Source organism: Phoenix dactylifera, chromosome 4, assembly GCF_051530095.1.
Source record: "Phoenix dactylifera cultivar Ajwa chromosome 4, Ajwa_hap1_PhDact_Kaust_v1.1, whole genome shotgun sequence".
Classification (NCBI taxonomy): Eukaryota; Viridiplantae; Streptophyta; class Magnoliopsida; order Arecales; family Arecaceae; genus Phoenix; species Phoenix dactylifera.
The window spans coordinates 35,033,093-35,045,181 of NC_143193.1; the positions used below are offsets into that span (position 1 = coordinate 35,033,093).

General features: G+C 49.4%; 31 non-coding genes and 2 pseudogenes across 31 annotated transcripts; all 33 read right to left on the bottom strand.

Annotated features, from left to right (window-relative positions):
* Positions 1-238: 238 nt before the first annotated feature.
* LOC149756755 (5S ribosomal RNA) lies at positions 239-357 on the bottom strand. Its single transcript, XR_016401560.1, has one exon. It is a non-coding gene; the product is annotated as a 5S ribosomal RNA (ribosomal RNA).
* Positions 358-603: 246 nt separating this feature from the next.
* Positions 604-722, bottom strand: LOC149756756 (5S ribosomal RNA). The gene has a single exon (XR_016411799.1). It is a non-coding gene; the product is annotated as a 5S ribosomal RNA (ribosomal RNA).
* Positions 723-968: 246 nt separating this feature from the next.
* Positions 969-1,087, bottom strand: LOC149756757 (5S ribosomal RNA). The gene has a single exon (XR_016403998.1). It is a non-coding gene; the product is annotated as a 5S ribosomal RNA (ribosomal RNA).
* A 247-nt stretch (positions 1,088-1,334) lies between these two features.
* LOC149756758 (5S ribosomal RNA) lies at positions 1,335-1,453 on the bottom strand. The gene has a single exon (XR_016400880.1). It is a non-coding gene; the product is annotated as a 5S ribosomal RNA (ribosomal RNA).
* Positions 1,454-1,699: 246 nt separating this feature from the next.
* Positions 1,700-1,818, bottom strand: LOC149756759 (5S ribosomal RNA). Its single transcript, XR_016401571.1, has one exon. It is a non-coding gene; the product is annotated as a 5S ribosomal RNA (ribosomal RNA).
* A 246-nt stretch (positions 1,819-2,064) lies between these two features.
* Positions 2,065-2,183, bottom strand: LOC149756760 (5S ribosomal RNA). Its single transcript, XR_016401582.1, has one exon. It is a non-coding gene; the product is annotated as a 5S ribosomal RNA (ribosomal RNA).
* Positions 2,184-2,429: 246 nt separating this feature from the next.
* Positions 2,430-2,547, bottom strand: LOC149756761 (5S ribosomal RNA; annotated as a pseudogene).
* Positions 2,548-2,794: 247 nt separating this feature from the next.
* Positions 2,795-2,913, bottom strand: LOC149756762 (5S ribosomal RNA). Its single transcript, XR_016402496.1, has one exon. It is a non-coding gene; the product is annotated as a 5S ribosomal RNA (ribosomal RNA).
* Positions 2,914-3,159: 246 nt separating this feature from the next.
* Positions 3,160-3,278, bottom strand: LOC149756763 (5S ribosomal RNA). Its single transcript, XR_016401592.1, has one exon. It is a non-coding gene; the product is annotated as a 5S ribosomal RNA (ribosomal RNA).
* A 246-nt stretch (positions 3,279-3,524) lies between these two features.
* LOC149756764 (5S ribosomal RNA) lies at positions 3,525-3,643 on the bottom strand. The gene has a single exon (XR_016411800.1). It is a non-coding gene; the product is annotated as a 5S ribosomal RNA (ribosomal RNA).
* Positions 3,644-3,890: 247 nt separating this feature from the next.
* LOC149756765 (5S ribosomal RNA) lies at positions 3,891-4,009 on the bottom strand. The gene has a single exon (XR_016400881.1). It is a non-coding gene; the product is annotated as a 5S ribosomal RNA (ribosomal RNA).
* A 246-nt stretch (positions 4,010-4,255) lies between these two features.
* On the bottom strand, positions 4,256-4,374 carry LOC149756766 (5S ribosomal RNA). The gene has a single exon (XR_016401602.1). It is a non-coding gene; the product is annotated as a 5S ribosomal RNA (ribosomal RNA).
* Positions 4,375-4,620: 246 nt separating this feature from the next.
* Positions 4,621-4,739, bottom strand: LOC149756767 (5S ribosomal RNA). The gene has a single exon (XR_016401614.1). It is a non-coding gene; the product is annotated as a 5S ribosomal RNA (ribosomal RNA).
* A 246-nt stretch (positions 4,740-4,985) lies between these two features.
* On the bottom strand, positions 4,986-5,103 carry LOC149756768 (5S ribosomal RNA). The gene has a single exon (XR_016407051.1). It is a non-coding gene; the product is annotated as a 5S ribosomal RNA (ribosomal RNA).
* Positions 5,104-5,350: 247 nt separating this feature from the next.
* Positions 5,351-5,469, bottom strand: LOC149756769 (5S ribosomal RNA). Its single transcript, XR_016402497.1, has one exon. It is a non-coding gene; the product is annotated as a 5S ribosomal RNA (ribosomal RNA).
* A 246-nt stretch (positions 5,470-5,715) lies between these two features.
* Positions 5,716-5,834, bottom strand: LOC149756770 (5S ribosomal RNA). The gene has a single exon (XR_016401625.1). It is a non-coding gene; the product is annotated as a 5S ribosomal RNA (ribosomal RNA).
* A 246-nt stretch (positions 5,835-6,080) lies between these two features.
* LOC149756771 (5S ribosomal RNA) lies at positions 6,081-6,199 on the bottom strand. Its single transcript, XR_016411801.1, has one exon. It is a non-coding gene; the product is annotated as a 5S ribosomal RNA (ribosomal RNA).
* Positions 6,200-6,446: 247 nt separating this feature from the next.
* On the bottom strand, positions 6,447-6,565 carry LOC149756772 (5S ribosomal RNA). The gene has a single exon (XR_016400882.1). It is a non-coding gene; the product is annotated as a 5S ribosomal RNA (ribosomal RNA).
* A 246-nt stretch (positions 6,566-6,811) lies between these two features.
* Positions 6,812-6,930, bottom strand: LOC149756773 (5S ribosomal RNA). The gene has a single exon (XR_016401636.1). It is a non-coding gene; the product is annotated as a 5S ribosomal RNA (ribosomal RNA).
* A 246-nt stretch (positions 6,931-7,176) lies between these two features.
* Positions 7,177-7,295, bottom strand: LOC149756774 (5S ribosomal RNA). The gene has a single exon (XR_016401647.1). It is a non-coding gene; the product is annotated as a 5S ribosomal RNA (ribosomal RNA).
* Positions 7,296-7,541: 246 nt separating this feature from the next.
* Positions 7,542-7,659, bottom strand: LOC149756775 (5S ribosomal RNA). The gene has a single exon (XR_016407052.1). It is a non-coding gene; the product is annotated as a 5S ribosomal RNA (ribosomal RNA).
* Positions 7,660-7,906: 247 nt separating this feature from the next.
* On the bottom strand, positions 7,907-8,025 carry LOC149756776 (5S ribosomal RNA). The gene has a single exon (XR_016402498.1). It is a non-coding gene; the product is annotated as a 5S ribosomal RNA (ribosomal RNA).
* Positions 8,026-8,271: 246 nt separating this feature from the next.
* Positions 8,272-8,390, bottom strand: LOC149756777 (5S ribosomal RNA). The gene has a single exon (XR_016401658.1). It is a non-coding gene; the product is annotated as a 5S ribosomal RNA (ribosomal RNA).
* Positions 8,391-8,636: 246 nt separating this feature from the next.
* LOC149756778 (5S ribosomal RNA) lies at positions 8,637-8,754 on the bottom strand (annotated as a pseudogene).
* A 247-nt stretch (positions 8,755-9,001) lies between these two features.
* LOC149756779 (5S ribosomal RNA) lies at positions 9,002-9,120 on the bottom strand. Its single transcript, XR_016402499.1, has one exon. It is a non-coding gene; the product is annotated as a 5S ribosomal RNA (ribosomal RNA).
* Positions 9,121-9,366: 246 nt separating this feature from the next.
* On the bottom strand, positions 9,367-9,485 carry LOC149756780 (5S ribosomal RNA). Its single transcript, XR_016401669.1, has one exon. It is a non-coding gene; the product is annotated as a 5S ribosomal RNA (ribosomal RNA).
* A 246-nt stretch (positions 9,486-9,731) lies between these two features.
* On the bottom strand, positions 9,732-9,850 carry LOC149756781 (5S ribosomal RNA). The gene has a single exon (XR_016401678.1). It is a non-coding gene; the product is annotated as a 5S ribosomal RNA (ribosomal RNA).
* A 247-nt stretch (positions 9,851-10,097) lies between these two features.
* LOC149756782 (5S ribosomal RNA) lies at positions 10,098-10,216 on the bottom strand. Its single transcript, XR_016411802.1, has one exon. It is a non-coding gene; the product is annotated as a 5S ribosomal RNA (ribosomal RNA).
* A 246-nt stretch (positions 10,217-10,462) lies between these two features.
* Positions 10,463-10,581, bottom strand: LOC149756783 (5S ribosomal RNA). Its single transcript, XR_016401689.1, has one exon. It is a non-coding gene; the product is annotated as a 5S ribosomal RNA (ribosomal RNA).
* A 246-nt stretch (positions 10,582-10,827) lies between these two features.
* On the bottom strand, positions 10,828-10,946 carry LOC149756784 (5S ribosomal RNA). The gene has a single exon (XR_016401700.1). It is a non-coding gene; the product is annotated as a 5S ribosomal RNA (ribosomal RNA).
* Positions 10,947-11,193: 247 nt separating this feature from the next.
* On the bottom strand, positions 11,194-11,312 carry LOC149756785 (5S ribosomal RNA). Its single transcript, XR_016411803.1, has one exon. It is a non-coding gene; the product is annotated as a 5S ribosomal RNA (ribosomal RNA).
* A 246-nt stretch (positions 11,313-11,558) lies between these two features.
* On the bottom strand, positions 11,559-11,677 carry LOC149756786 (5S ribosomal RNA). The gene has a single exon (XR_016401711.1). It is a non-coding gene; the product is annotated as a 5S ribosomal RNA (ribosomal RNA).
* Positions 11,678-11,923: 246 nt separating this feature from the next.
* Positions 11,924-12,042, bottom strand: LOC149756787 (5S ribosomal RNA). The gene has a single exon (XR_016401723.1). It is a non-coding gene; the product is annotated as a 5S ribosomal RNA (ribosomal RNA).
* Positions 12,043-12,089: the final 47 nt, after the last annotated feature.

Here is a 12,089-nt window from a genome sequence, read left to right on the forward strand (position 1 = left end):
CCCTTTGAAACTCCCTTTTATGACAAAGCAGCAGACCTCGACGGCCCGAGACATTCGCGCTGCCGGGGCCGTTCTGGCGTAGGATTCAACGCGCTATTCCGCTATGCGGCATGGCACCGCGAGTCTCCGGACTCAGTTTATTTTCGAGGGAAAAAAATTATCCGAAGAGGAAAAGCCAAAAGCCGAAAAATTAAAAATAAATATTATCAAAAAATAAAAAAGCGGGCAAAAAATAAAAGGGGTGCAACACGAGGACTTCCCAGGGGGTCACCCATCCTAGTACTACTCTCGCCCAAGCACGCTTAACTGCGGAGTTCTGATGGGATCCGGTGCATTAGTGCTGGTATGATCGCACCCATGACATGCCCATCGAAATACCCTTTTATGACAAAGCAGCAGACCTCGACGGCCCGAGACATTCGCGCTGCCGGGGCCGTTCTGGCGTAGGGTTCAACGCGCTGTTCCGCTATGCGGCATGGCACCGCGAGTCTCCGGACTCAGTTTATTTTCGGGGGAAAAAAATTATCCGAAGAGGAAAAGCCAAAAGCCGAAAAATTAAAAATAAATATTATCAAAAAATAAAAAAGCGGGCAAAAAATAAAAAGGGTGCAACACGAGGACTTCCCAGGGGGTCACCCATCCTAGTACTACTCTCGCCCAAGCACGCTTAACTGCGGAGTTCTGATGGGATCCGGTGCATTAGTGCTGGTATGATCGCACCCATGACATGCCCATCGAAACACCCTTTTATGACAAAGCAGCAGACCTCGACGGCCCGAGACATTCGCGCTGCCGGGGCCGTTCTGGCGTAGGATTCAACGCGCTGTTCCGCTATGCGGCATGGCACCGCGAGTCTCCGGACTCAGTTTATTTTCGAGGGAAAAAAATTATCCGAAGAGGAAAAGCCAAAAGCCGAAAAATTAAAAATAAATGTTATCAAAAAATAAAAAAGCGGGCAAAAAATAAAAGGGGTGCAACACGAGGACTTCCCAGGGGGTCACCCATCCTAGTACTACTCTCGCCCAAACACGCTTAACTGCGGAGTTCTGATGGGATCCGGTGCATTAGTGCTGGAATGATCGCACCCATGACATGCCCTTCGAAACTCCCTAGTATGACAAAGCAGCAGACCTCGACGGCCCGAGACATTCACGCTGCCGGGGCCGTTCTGGCGTAGGATTCAATGCGCTGGTCCCGCTATGCGGCATGGCACCGCCAGTCTCCGGACTCAGTTTATTGTCGGAGGAAAAAAATTATCCGAAGAGGAAAAGCCAAAAGCCGAAAAACAAAAAATAAATATTATCAAAAAATAAAAAAGCGGGCAAAAAATAAAAAGGGTGCAACACAAGGACTTCCCAGGGGGTCACCCATCCTAGTACTACTCTCGCCCAAGCACGCTTAACTGCGGAGTTCTGATGGGATCCGGTGCATTAGTGCTGGTATGATCGCACCCAAGACATGCCCTTCGAAACTCCCTTTTAAAACAAAGCAGCAGACCTCGACGGCCCGAGACATTCGCGCTGCGGGGGCCGTTCTGGCGTATGATTCAACGCGCTGTTCCGCTATGCGGCATGGCACCGCCAGTCTCCGGACTCAGTTTATTTTCGGGGGGAAAAAATTATCCGAAGAGGAAAAGCCAAAAGCCAAAAAATTAAAAATAAATATTATCAAAAAATAAAAAAGCGGGCAAAAAATAAAAGGGGTGCAACACGAGGACTTCCCAGGGGGTCACCCATCCTAGTACTACTCTCGCCCAAGCACGCTTAACTGCGGAGTTCTGATGGGATCCGGTGCATTAGTGCTGGTATGATCGCACCCATGACATGCCCATCGAAACACCCTTTTATGACAAAGCAGCAGACCTCGACGGCCCGAGACATTCGCGCTGCCGGGGCCGTTCTGGCGTAGGATTCAACGCGCTGTTCCGCTATGTGGCATGGCACCGCGAGTCTCCGGACTCAGTTTATTTTCGAGGGAAAAAAATTATCCGAAGAGGAAAAGCCAAAAGCCGAAAAATTAAAAATAAATGTTATCAAAAAATAAAAAAGCGGGCAAAAAATAAAAGGGGTGCAACACGAGGACTTCCCAGGGGGTCACCCATCCTAGTACTACTCTCGCCCAAGCACGCTTAACTGCGGAGTTCTGATGGGATCCGGTGCATTAGTGCTGGTATGATCGCACCCATGATATGCCCTTCGAAACTCCCTTTTATGACAAAGCAGCAGACCTCGACGGCCCGAGACATTCGCGCTGCCGGGGCCGTTCTGGCGTAGGATTCAACGCGCTGTTCCGCTATGCGGCATGGCACCGCGAGTCTCCGGACTCAGTTTATTTTCGAGGGAAAAAAATTATCCGAAGAGGAAAAGCCAAAAGCCGAAAAATTAAAAATAAATATTATCAAAAAATAAAAAAGCGGGCAAAAAATAAAAGGGGTGCAACACGAGGACTTCCCGGGGGTCACCCATCCTAGTTCTACTCTCGCCCAAGCACGCTTAACTGCGAAGTTCTGATGGGATCCGGTGCATTAGTGCTGGTATGATCGCACCCATAATATGCCCTTCGAAACTCCCTTTTATGACAAAGCAGCAGACCTCGACCGCCCGAGACATTCGCGCTGCCGGGGCCGTTCTGGCGTAGGATTCAACGCGCTGGTCCCGCTATGCGGCATGGCACCGCCAGTCTCCGGACTCAGTTTATTGTCGGGGGAAAAAAATTATCCGAAGAGGAAAAGCCAAAAGCCAAAAAATTAAAAATAAATATTATCAAAAAATAAAAAAGCGGGCAAAAAATAAAAAGGGTGCAACACGAGGACTTCTCAGGGGGTCACCCATCCTAGTACTACTCTCGCCCAAGCACGCTTAACTGCAGAGTTCTGATGGGATCCGGTGCATTAGTGCTGGTATGATCGCACCCATGACATGCCCATCGAAACACCCTTTTATGACAAAGCAGCAGACCTCGACGGACCGAGACATTCGCGCTGCCGGGGCCGTTCTGGCGTAGGATTCAACGCGCTGTTCCGCTATGCGGCATGGCACCGCGAGTCTCCGGACTCAGTTTATTTTTGGGGGAAAAAAATTATCCGAAGAGGAAAAGCCAAAAGCCGAAAAATTAAAAATAAATGTTATCAAAAAATAAAAAAGCGGGCAAAAAATAAAAGGGGTGCAACACGAGGACTTCCCAGGGGGTCACCCATCCTAGTACTACTCTCGCCCAAGCACGCTTAACTGCGGAGTTCTGATGGGATCCGGTGCATTAGTGCTGGTATGATCGCACCCATGATATGCCCTTCGAAACTCCCTTTTATGACAAAGCAGCAGACCTCGACGGCCCGAGACATTCGCGCTGCCGGGGCCGTTCTGGCGTAGGATTCAACGCGCTGTTCCGCTATGCGGCATGGCACCGCGAGTCTCCGGACTCAGTTTATTTTCGGGGGAAAAAAATTATCCGAAGAGGAAAAGGCAAAAGCCGAAAAATTAAAAATAAATATTATCAAAAAATAAAAAAGCGGGCAAAAAATAAAAAGGGTGCAACACGAGGACTTCCCAGGGGGTCACCCATCCTAGTACTACTCTCGCCCAAGCACGCTTAACTGCGGAGTTCTGATGGGATCCGGTGCATTAGTGCTGGTATGATCGCACCCATGACATGCCCTTCGAAACTCCCTAGTATGACAAAGCAGCAGACCTCGACGGCCCGAGACATTCACGCTGCCGGGGCCGTTCTGGCGTAGGATTCAACGCGCTGGTCCCGCTATGCGGCATGGCACCGCCAGTCTCCGGACTCTGTTTATTGTCGGAGGAAAAAAATTATCCGAAGAGGAAAAGCCAAAAGCCGAAAAACTAAAAATAAATATTATCAAAAAATAAAAAAGCGGGCAAAAAATAAAAAGGGTGCAACACAAGGACTTCCCAGGGGGTCACCCATCCTAGTACTACTCTCGCCCAAGCACGCTTAACTGCGGAGTTCTGATGGGATCCGGTGCATTAGTGCTGGTATGATCGCACCCAAGACATGCCATTCGAAACTCCCTTTTAAAACAAAGCAGCAGACCTCGACGGCCCGAGACATTCGCGCTGCGGGGGCCGTTCTGGCGTATGATTCAACGCGCTGTTCCGCTATGCGGCATGGCACCGCCAGTCTCCGGACTCAGTTTATTTTCGGGGGGAAAAAATTATCCGAAGAGGAAAAGCCAAAAGCCAAAAAATTAAAAATAAATATTATCAAAAAATAAAAAAGCGGGCAAAAAATAAAAGGGGTGCAACACGAGGACTTCCCAGGGGGTCACCCATCCTAGTACTACTCTCGCCCAAGCACGCTTAACTGCGGAGTTCTGATGGGATCCGGTGCATTAGTGCTGGTATGATCGCACCCATGACATGCCCATCGAAACACCCTTTTATGACAAAGCAGCAGACCTCGACGGCCCGAGACATTCGCGCTGCCGGGGCCGTTCTGGCGTAGGATTCAACGCGCTGTTCCGCTATGCGGCATGGCACCACGAGTCTCCGGACTCAGTTTATTTTCGAGGGAAAAAAATTATCCGAAGAGGAAAAGCCAAAAGCCGAAAAATTAAAAATAAATGTTATCAAAAAATAAAAAAGCGGGCAAAAAATAAAAGGGGTGCAACACGAGGACTTCCCAGGGGGTCACCCATCCTAGTACTACTCTCGCCCAAGCACGCTTAACTGCGGAGTTCTGATGGGATCCGGTGCATTAGTGCTGGTATGATCGCACCCATGATATGCCCTTCGAAACTCCCTTTTATGACAAAGCAGCAGACCTCGACGGCCCGAGACATTCGCGCTGCCGGGGCCGTTCTGGCGTAGGATTCAACGCGCTGTTCCGCTATGCGGCATGGCACCGCGAGTCTCCGGACTCAGTTTATTTTCGAGGAAAAAAAATTATCCGAAGAGGAAAAGCCAAAAGCCGAAAAATTAAAAATAAATATTATCAAAAAATAAAAAAGCGGGCAAAAAATAAAAGGGGTGCAACACGAGGACTTCCCGGGGGTCACCCATCCTAGTACTACTCTCGCCCAAGCACGCTTAACTGCGAAGTTCTGATGGGATCCGGTGCATTAGTGCTGGTATGATCGCACCCATAATATGCCCTTCGAAACTCCCTTTTATGACAAAGCAGCAGACCTCGACCGCCCGAGACATTCGCGCTGTCGGGGCCGTTCTGGCGTAGGATTCAACGCGCTGGTCCCGCTATGCGGCATGGCACCGCCAGTCTCCGGACTTAGTTTATTGTCGGGGGAAAAAAATTATCCGAAGAGGAAAAGCCAAAAGCCAAAAAATTAAAAATAAATATTATCAAAAAATAAAAAAGCGGGCAAAAAATAAAAAGGGTGCAACACGAGGACTTCTCAGGGGGTCACCCATCCTAGTACTACTCTCGCCCAAGCACGCTTAACTGCAGAGTTCTGATGGGATCCGGTGCATTAGTGCTGGTATGATCGCACCCATGACATGCCCATCGAAACACCCTTTTATGACAAAGCAGCAGACCTCGACGGACCGAGACATTCGCGCTGCCGGGGCCGTTCTGGCGTAGGATTCAACGCGCTGTTCCGCTATGCGGCATGGCACCGCGAGTCTCCGGACTCAGTTTATTTTTGGGGGAAAAAAATTATCCGAAGAGGAAAAGCCAAAAGCCGAAAAATTAAAAATAAATGTTATCAAAAAATAAAAAAGCGGGCAAAAAATAAAAGGGGTGCAACACGAGGACTTCCCAGGGGGTCACCCATCCTAGTACTACTCTCGCCCAAGCACGCTTAACTGCGGAGTTCTGATGGGATCCGGTGCATTAGTGCTGGTATGATCGCACCCATGATATGCCCTTCGAAACTCCCTTTTATGACAAAGCAGCAGACCTCGACGGCCCGAGACATTCGCGCTGCCGGGGCCGTTCTGGCGTAGGATTCAACGCGCTGTTCCGCTATGCGGCATGGCACCGCGAGTCTCCGGACTCAGTTTATTTTCGGGGGAAAAAAATTATCCGAAGAGGAAAAGGCAAAAGCCGAAAAATTAAAAATAAATATTATCAAAAAATAAAAAAGCGGGCAAAAAATAAAAAGGGTGCAACACGAGGACTTCCCAGGGGGTCACCCATCCTAGTACTACTCTCGCCCAAGCACGCTTAACTGCGGAGTTCTGATGGGATCCGGTGCATTAGTGCTGGTATGATCGCACCCATGACATGCCCTTCGAAACTCCCTAGTATGACAAAGCAGCAGACCTCGACGGCCCGAGACATTCACGCTGCCGGGGCCGTTCTGGCGTAGGATTCAACGCGCTGGTCCCGCTATGCGGCATGGCACCGCCAGTCTCCGGACTCTGTTTATTGTCGGAGGAAAAAAATTATCCGAAGAGGAAAAGCCAAAAGCCGAAAAACTAAAAATAAATATTATCAAAAAATAAAAAAGCGGGCAAAAAATAAAAAGGGTGCAACACAAGGACTTCCCAGGGGGTCACCCATCCTAGTACTACTCTCGCCCAAGCACGCTTAACTGCGGAGTTCTGATGGGATCCGGTGCATTAGTGCTGGTATGATCGCACCCAAGACATGCCATTCGAAACTCCCTTTTAAAACAAAGCAGCAGACCTCGACGGCCCGAGACATTCGCGCTGCGGGGGCCGTTCTGGCGTATGATTCAACGCGCTGTTCCGCTATGCGGCATGGCACCGCCAGTCTCCGGACTCAGTTTATTTTCGGGGGGAAAAAATTATCCGAAGAGGAAAAGCCAAAAGCCAAAAAATTAAAAATAAATATTATCAAAAAATAAAAAAGCGGGCAAAAAATAAAAGGGGTGCAACACGAGGACTTCCCAGGGGGTCACCCATCCTAGTACTACTCTCGCCCAAGCACGCTTAACTGCGGAGTTCTGATGGGATCCGGTGCATTAGTGCTGGTATGATCGCACCCATGACATGCCCATCGAAACACCCTTTTATGACAAAGCAGCAGACCTCGACGGCCCGAGACATTCGCGCTGCCGGGGCCGTTCTGGCGTAGGATTCAACGCGCTGTTCCGCTATGCGGCATGGCACCACGAGTCTCCGGACTCAGTTTATTTTCGAGGGAAAAAAATTATCCGAAGAGGAAAAGCCAAAAGCCGAAAAATTAAAAATAAATGTTATCAAAAAATAAAAAAGCGGGCAAAAAATAAAAGGGGTGCAACACGAGGACTTCCCAGGGGGTCACCCATCCTAGTACTACTCTCGCCCAAGCACGCTTAACTGCGGAGTTCTGATGGGATCCGGTGCATTAGTGCTGGTATGATCGCACCCATGATATGCCCTTCGAAACTCCCTTTTATGACAAAGCAGCAGACCTCGACGGCCCGAGACATTCGCGCTGCCGGGGCCGTTCTGGCGTAGGATTCAACGCGCTGTTCCGCTATGCGGCATGGCACCGCGAGTCTCCGGACTCAGTTTATTTTCGAGGGAAAAAAATTATCCGAAGAGGAAAAGCCAAAAGCCGAAAAATTAAAAATAAATATTATCAAAAAATAAAAAAGCGGGCAAAAAATAAAAGGGGTGCAACACGAGGACTTCCCGGGGGTCACCCATCCTAGTACTACTCTCGCCCAAGCACGCTTAACTGCGAAGTTCTGATGGGATCCGGTGCATTAGTGCTGGTATGATCGCACCCATAATATGCCCTTCGAAACTCCCTTTTATGACAAAGCAGCAGACCTCGACCGCCCGAGACATTCGCGCTGTCGGGGCCGTTCTGGCGTAGGATTCAACGCGCTGGTCCCGCTATGCGGCATGGCACCGCCAGTCTCCGGACTTAGTTTATTGTCGGGGGAAAAAAATTATCCGAAGAGGAAAAGCCAAAAGCCAAAAAATTAAAAATAAATATTATCAAAAAATAAAAAAGCGGGCAAAAAATAAAAAGGGTGCAACACGAGGACTTCTCAGGGGGTCACCCATCCTAGTACTACTCTCGCCCAAGCACGCTTAACTGCAGAGTTCTGATGGGATCCGGTGCATTAGTGCTGGTATGATCGCACCCATGACATGCCCATCGAAACACCCTTTTATGACAAAGCAGCAGACCTCGACGGACCGAGACATTCGCGCTGCCGGGGCCGTTCTGGCGTAGGATTCAACGCGCTGTTCCGCTATGCGGCATGGCACCGCGAGTCTCCGGACTCAGTTTATTTTTGGGGGAAAAAAATTATCCGAAGAGGAAAAGCCAAAAGCCGAAAAATTAAAAATAAATGTTATCAAAAAATAAAAAAGCGGGCAAAAAATAAAAGGGGTGCAACACGAGGACTTCCCAGGGGGTCACCCATCCTAGTACTACTCTCGCCCAAGCACGCTTAACTGCGGAGTTCTGATGGGATCCGGTGCATTAGTGCTGGTATGATCGCACCCATGATATGCCCTTCGAAACTCCCTTTTATGACAAAGCAGCAGACCTCGACGGCCCGAGACATTCGCGCTGCCGGGGCCGTTCTGGCGTAGGATTCAACGCGCTGTTCCGCTATGCGGCATGGCACCGCGAGTCTCCGGACTCAGTTTATTTTCGAGGGAAAAAAATTATCCGAAGAGGAAAAGCCAAAAGCCGAAAAATTAAAAATAAATATTATCAAAAAATAAAAAAGCGGGCAAAAAATAAAAGGGGTGCAACACGAGGACTTCCCGGGGGTCACCCATCCTAGTACTACTCTCGCCCAAGCACGCTTAACTGCGAAGTTCTGATGGGATCCGGTGCATTATTGCTGGTGTGATCGCACCCATGATATGCCCTTCGAAACTCCCTTTTATGACAAAGCAGCAGACCTCGACCGCCCGAGACATTCGCGCTGCCGGGGCCGTTCTGGCGTAGGATTCAACGCGCTGGTCCCGCTATGCGGCATGGCACCGCCAGTCTCCGGACTCAGTTTATTGTCGGGGGAAAAAAATTATCCGAAGAGGAAAAGCCAAAAGCCAAAAAATTAAAAATAAATATTATCAAAAAATAAAAAAGCGGGCAAAAAATAAAAAGGGTGCAACACGAGGACTTCTCAGGGGGTCACCCATCCTAGTACTACTCTCGCCCAAGCACGCTTAACTGCAGAGTTCTGATGGGATCCGGTGCATTAGTGCTGGTATGATCGCACCCATGACATGCCCATCGAAACACCCTTTTATGACAAAGCAGCAGACCTCGACGGCCCGAGACATTCGCGCTGCCGGGGCCGTTCTGGCGTAGGATTCAACGCGCTGTTCCGCTATGCGGCATGGCACCGCGAGTCTCCGGACTCAGTTTATTTTCGGGGGAAAAAAATTATCCGAAGAGGAAAAGCCAAAAGCCGAAAAATTAAAAATTAATGTTATCAAAAAATAAAAAAGCGGGCAAAAAATAAAAGGGGTGCAACACGAGGACTTCCCAGGGGGTCACCCATCCTAGTACTACTCTCGCCCAAGCACGCTTAACTGCGGAGTTCTGATGGGATCCGGTGCATTAGTGCTGGTATGATCGCACCCATGATATGCCCTTCGAAACTCCCTTTTATGACAAAGCAGCAGACCTCGACGGCCCGAGACATTCGCGCTGCCGGGGCCGTTCTGGCGTAGGATTCAACGCGCTATTCCGCTATGCGGCATGGCACCGCGAGTCTCCGGACTCAGTTTATTTTCGAGGGAAAAAAATTATCCGAAGAGGAAAAGCCAAAAGCCGAAAAATTAAAAATAAATATTATCAAAAAATAAAAAAGCGGGCAAAAAATAAAAGGGGTGCAACACGAGGACTTCCCAGGGGGTCACCCATCCTAGTACTACTCTCGCCCAAGCACGCTTAACTGCGGAGTTCTGATGGGATCCGGTGCATTAGTGCTGGTATGATCGCACCCATGACATGCCCATCGAAACACCCTTTTATGACAAAGCAGCAGACCTCGACGGCCCGAGACATTCGCGCTGCCGGGGCCGTTCTGGCGTAGGAGTCAACGCGCTGGTCCCGCTATGCGGCATGGCACCGCGAGTCTCCGGACTCAGTTTATTTTCGGGGGAAAAAAATTATCCGAAGAGGAAAAGCCAAAAGCCGAAAAATTAAAAATAAATATTATCAAAAAATAAAAAAGCGGGCAAAAAATAAAAAGGGTGCAACACGAGGACTTCCCAGGGGGTCACCCATCCTAGTACTACTCTCGCCCAAGCACGCTTAACTGCGGAGTTCTGATGGGATCCGGTGCATTAGTGCTGGTATGATCGCACCCATGACATGCCCATCGAAACACCCTTTTATGACAAAGCAGCAGACCTCGACGGACCGAGACATTCGCGCTGCCGGGGCCGTTCTGGCGTAGGATTCAACGCGCTGTTCCGCTATGCGGCATGGCACCGCGAGTCTCCGGACTCAGTTTATTTTCGGGGGAAAAAAATTATCCGAAGAGGAAAAGCCAAAAGCCGAAAAATTAAAAATTAATGTTATCAAAAAATAAAAAAGCGGGCAAAAAATAAAAGGGGTGCAACACGAGGACTTCCCAGGGGGTCACCCATCCTAGTACTACTCTCGCCCAAGCACGCTTAACTGCGGAGTTCTGATGGGATCCGGTGCATTAGTGCTGGTATGATCGCACCCATGATATGCCCTTCGAAACTCCCTTTTATGACAAAGCGGCAGACCTCGACGGCCCGAGACATTCGCGCTGCCGGGGCCGTTCTGGCGTAGGATTCAACGCGCTGTTCCGCTATGCGGCATGGCACCGCGAGTCTCCGGACTCAGTTTATTTTCGAGGGAAAAAAATTATCCGAAGAGGAAAAGCCAAAAGCCGAAAAATTAAAAATAAATATTATCAAAAAATAAAAAAGCGGGCAAAAAATAAAAGGGGTGCAACACGAGGACTTCCCAGGGGGTCACCCATCCTAGTACTACTCTCGCCCAAGCACGCTTAACTGCGGAGTTCTGATGGGATCCGGTGCATTAGTGCTGGTATGATCGCACCCATGACATGCCCATCGAAACACCCTTTTATGACAAAGCAGCAGACCTCGACGGCCCGAGACATTCGCGCTGCCGGGGCCGTTCTGGCGTAGGAGTCAACGCGCTGGTCCCGCTATGCGGCATGGCACCGCGAGTCTCCGGACTCAGTTTATTTTCGGGGGAAAAAAATTATCCGAAGAGGAAAAGCCAAAAGCCGAAAAATTAAAAATAAATATTATCAAAAAATAAAAAAGCGGGCAAAAAATAAAAAGGGTGCAACACGAGGACTTCCCAGGGGGTCACCCATCCTAGTACTACTCTCGCCCAAGCACGCTTAACTGCGGAGTTCTGATGGGATCCGGTGCATTAGTGCTGGTATGATCGCACCCATGACATGCCCATCGAAACACCCTTTTATGACAAAGCAGCAGACCTCGACGGACCGAGACATTCGCGCTGCCGGGGCCGTTCTGGCGTAGGATTCAACGCGCTGTTCCGCTATGCGGCATGGCACCGCGAGTCTCCGGACTCAGTTTATTTTCGGGGGAAAAAAATTATCCGAAGAGGAAAAGCCAAAAGCCGAAAAATTAAAAATTAATGTTATCAAAAAATAAAAAAGCGGGCAAAAAATAAAAGGGGTGCAACACGAGGACTTCCCAGGGGGTCACCCATCCTAGTACTACTCTCGCCCAAGCACGCTTAACTGCGGAGTTCTGATGGGATCCGGTGCATTAGTGCTGGTATGATCGCACCCATGATATGCCCTTCGAAACTCCCTTTTATGACAAAGCGGCAGACCTCGACGGCCCGAGACATTCGCGCTGCCGGGGCCGTTCTGGCGTAGGATTCAACGCGCTGTTCCGCTATGCGGCATGGCACCGCGAGTCTCCGGACTCAGTTTATTTTCGAGGGAAAAAAATTATCCGAAGAGGAAAAGCCAAAAGCCGAAAAATTAAAAATAAATATTATCAAAAAATAAAAAAGCGGGCAAAAAATAAAAGGGGTGCAACACGAGGACTTCCCAGGGGGTCACCCATCCTAGTACTACTCTCGCCCAAGCACGCTTAACTGCGGAGTTCTGATGGGATCCGGTGCATTAGTGCTGGTATGATCGCACCCATGACATGCCCATCGAAACACCCTTTTATGACAAAGCAGCAGACCTC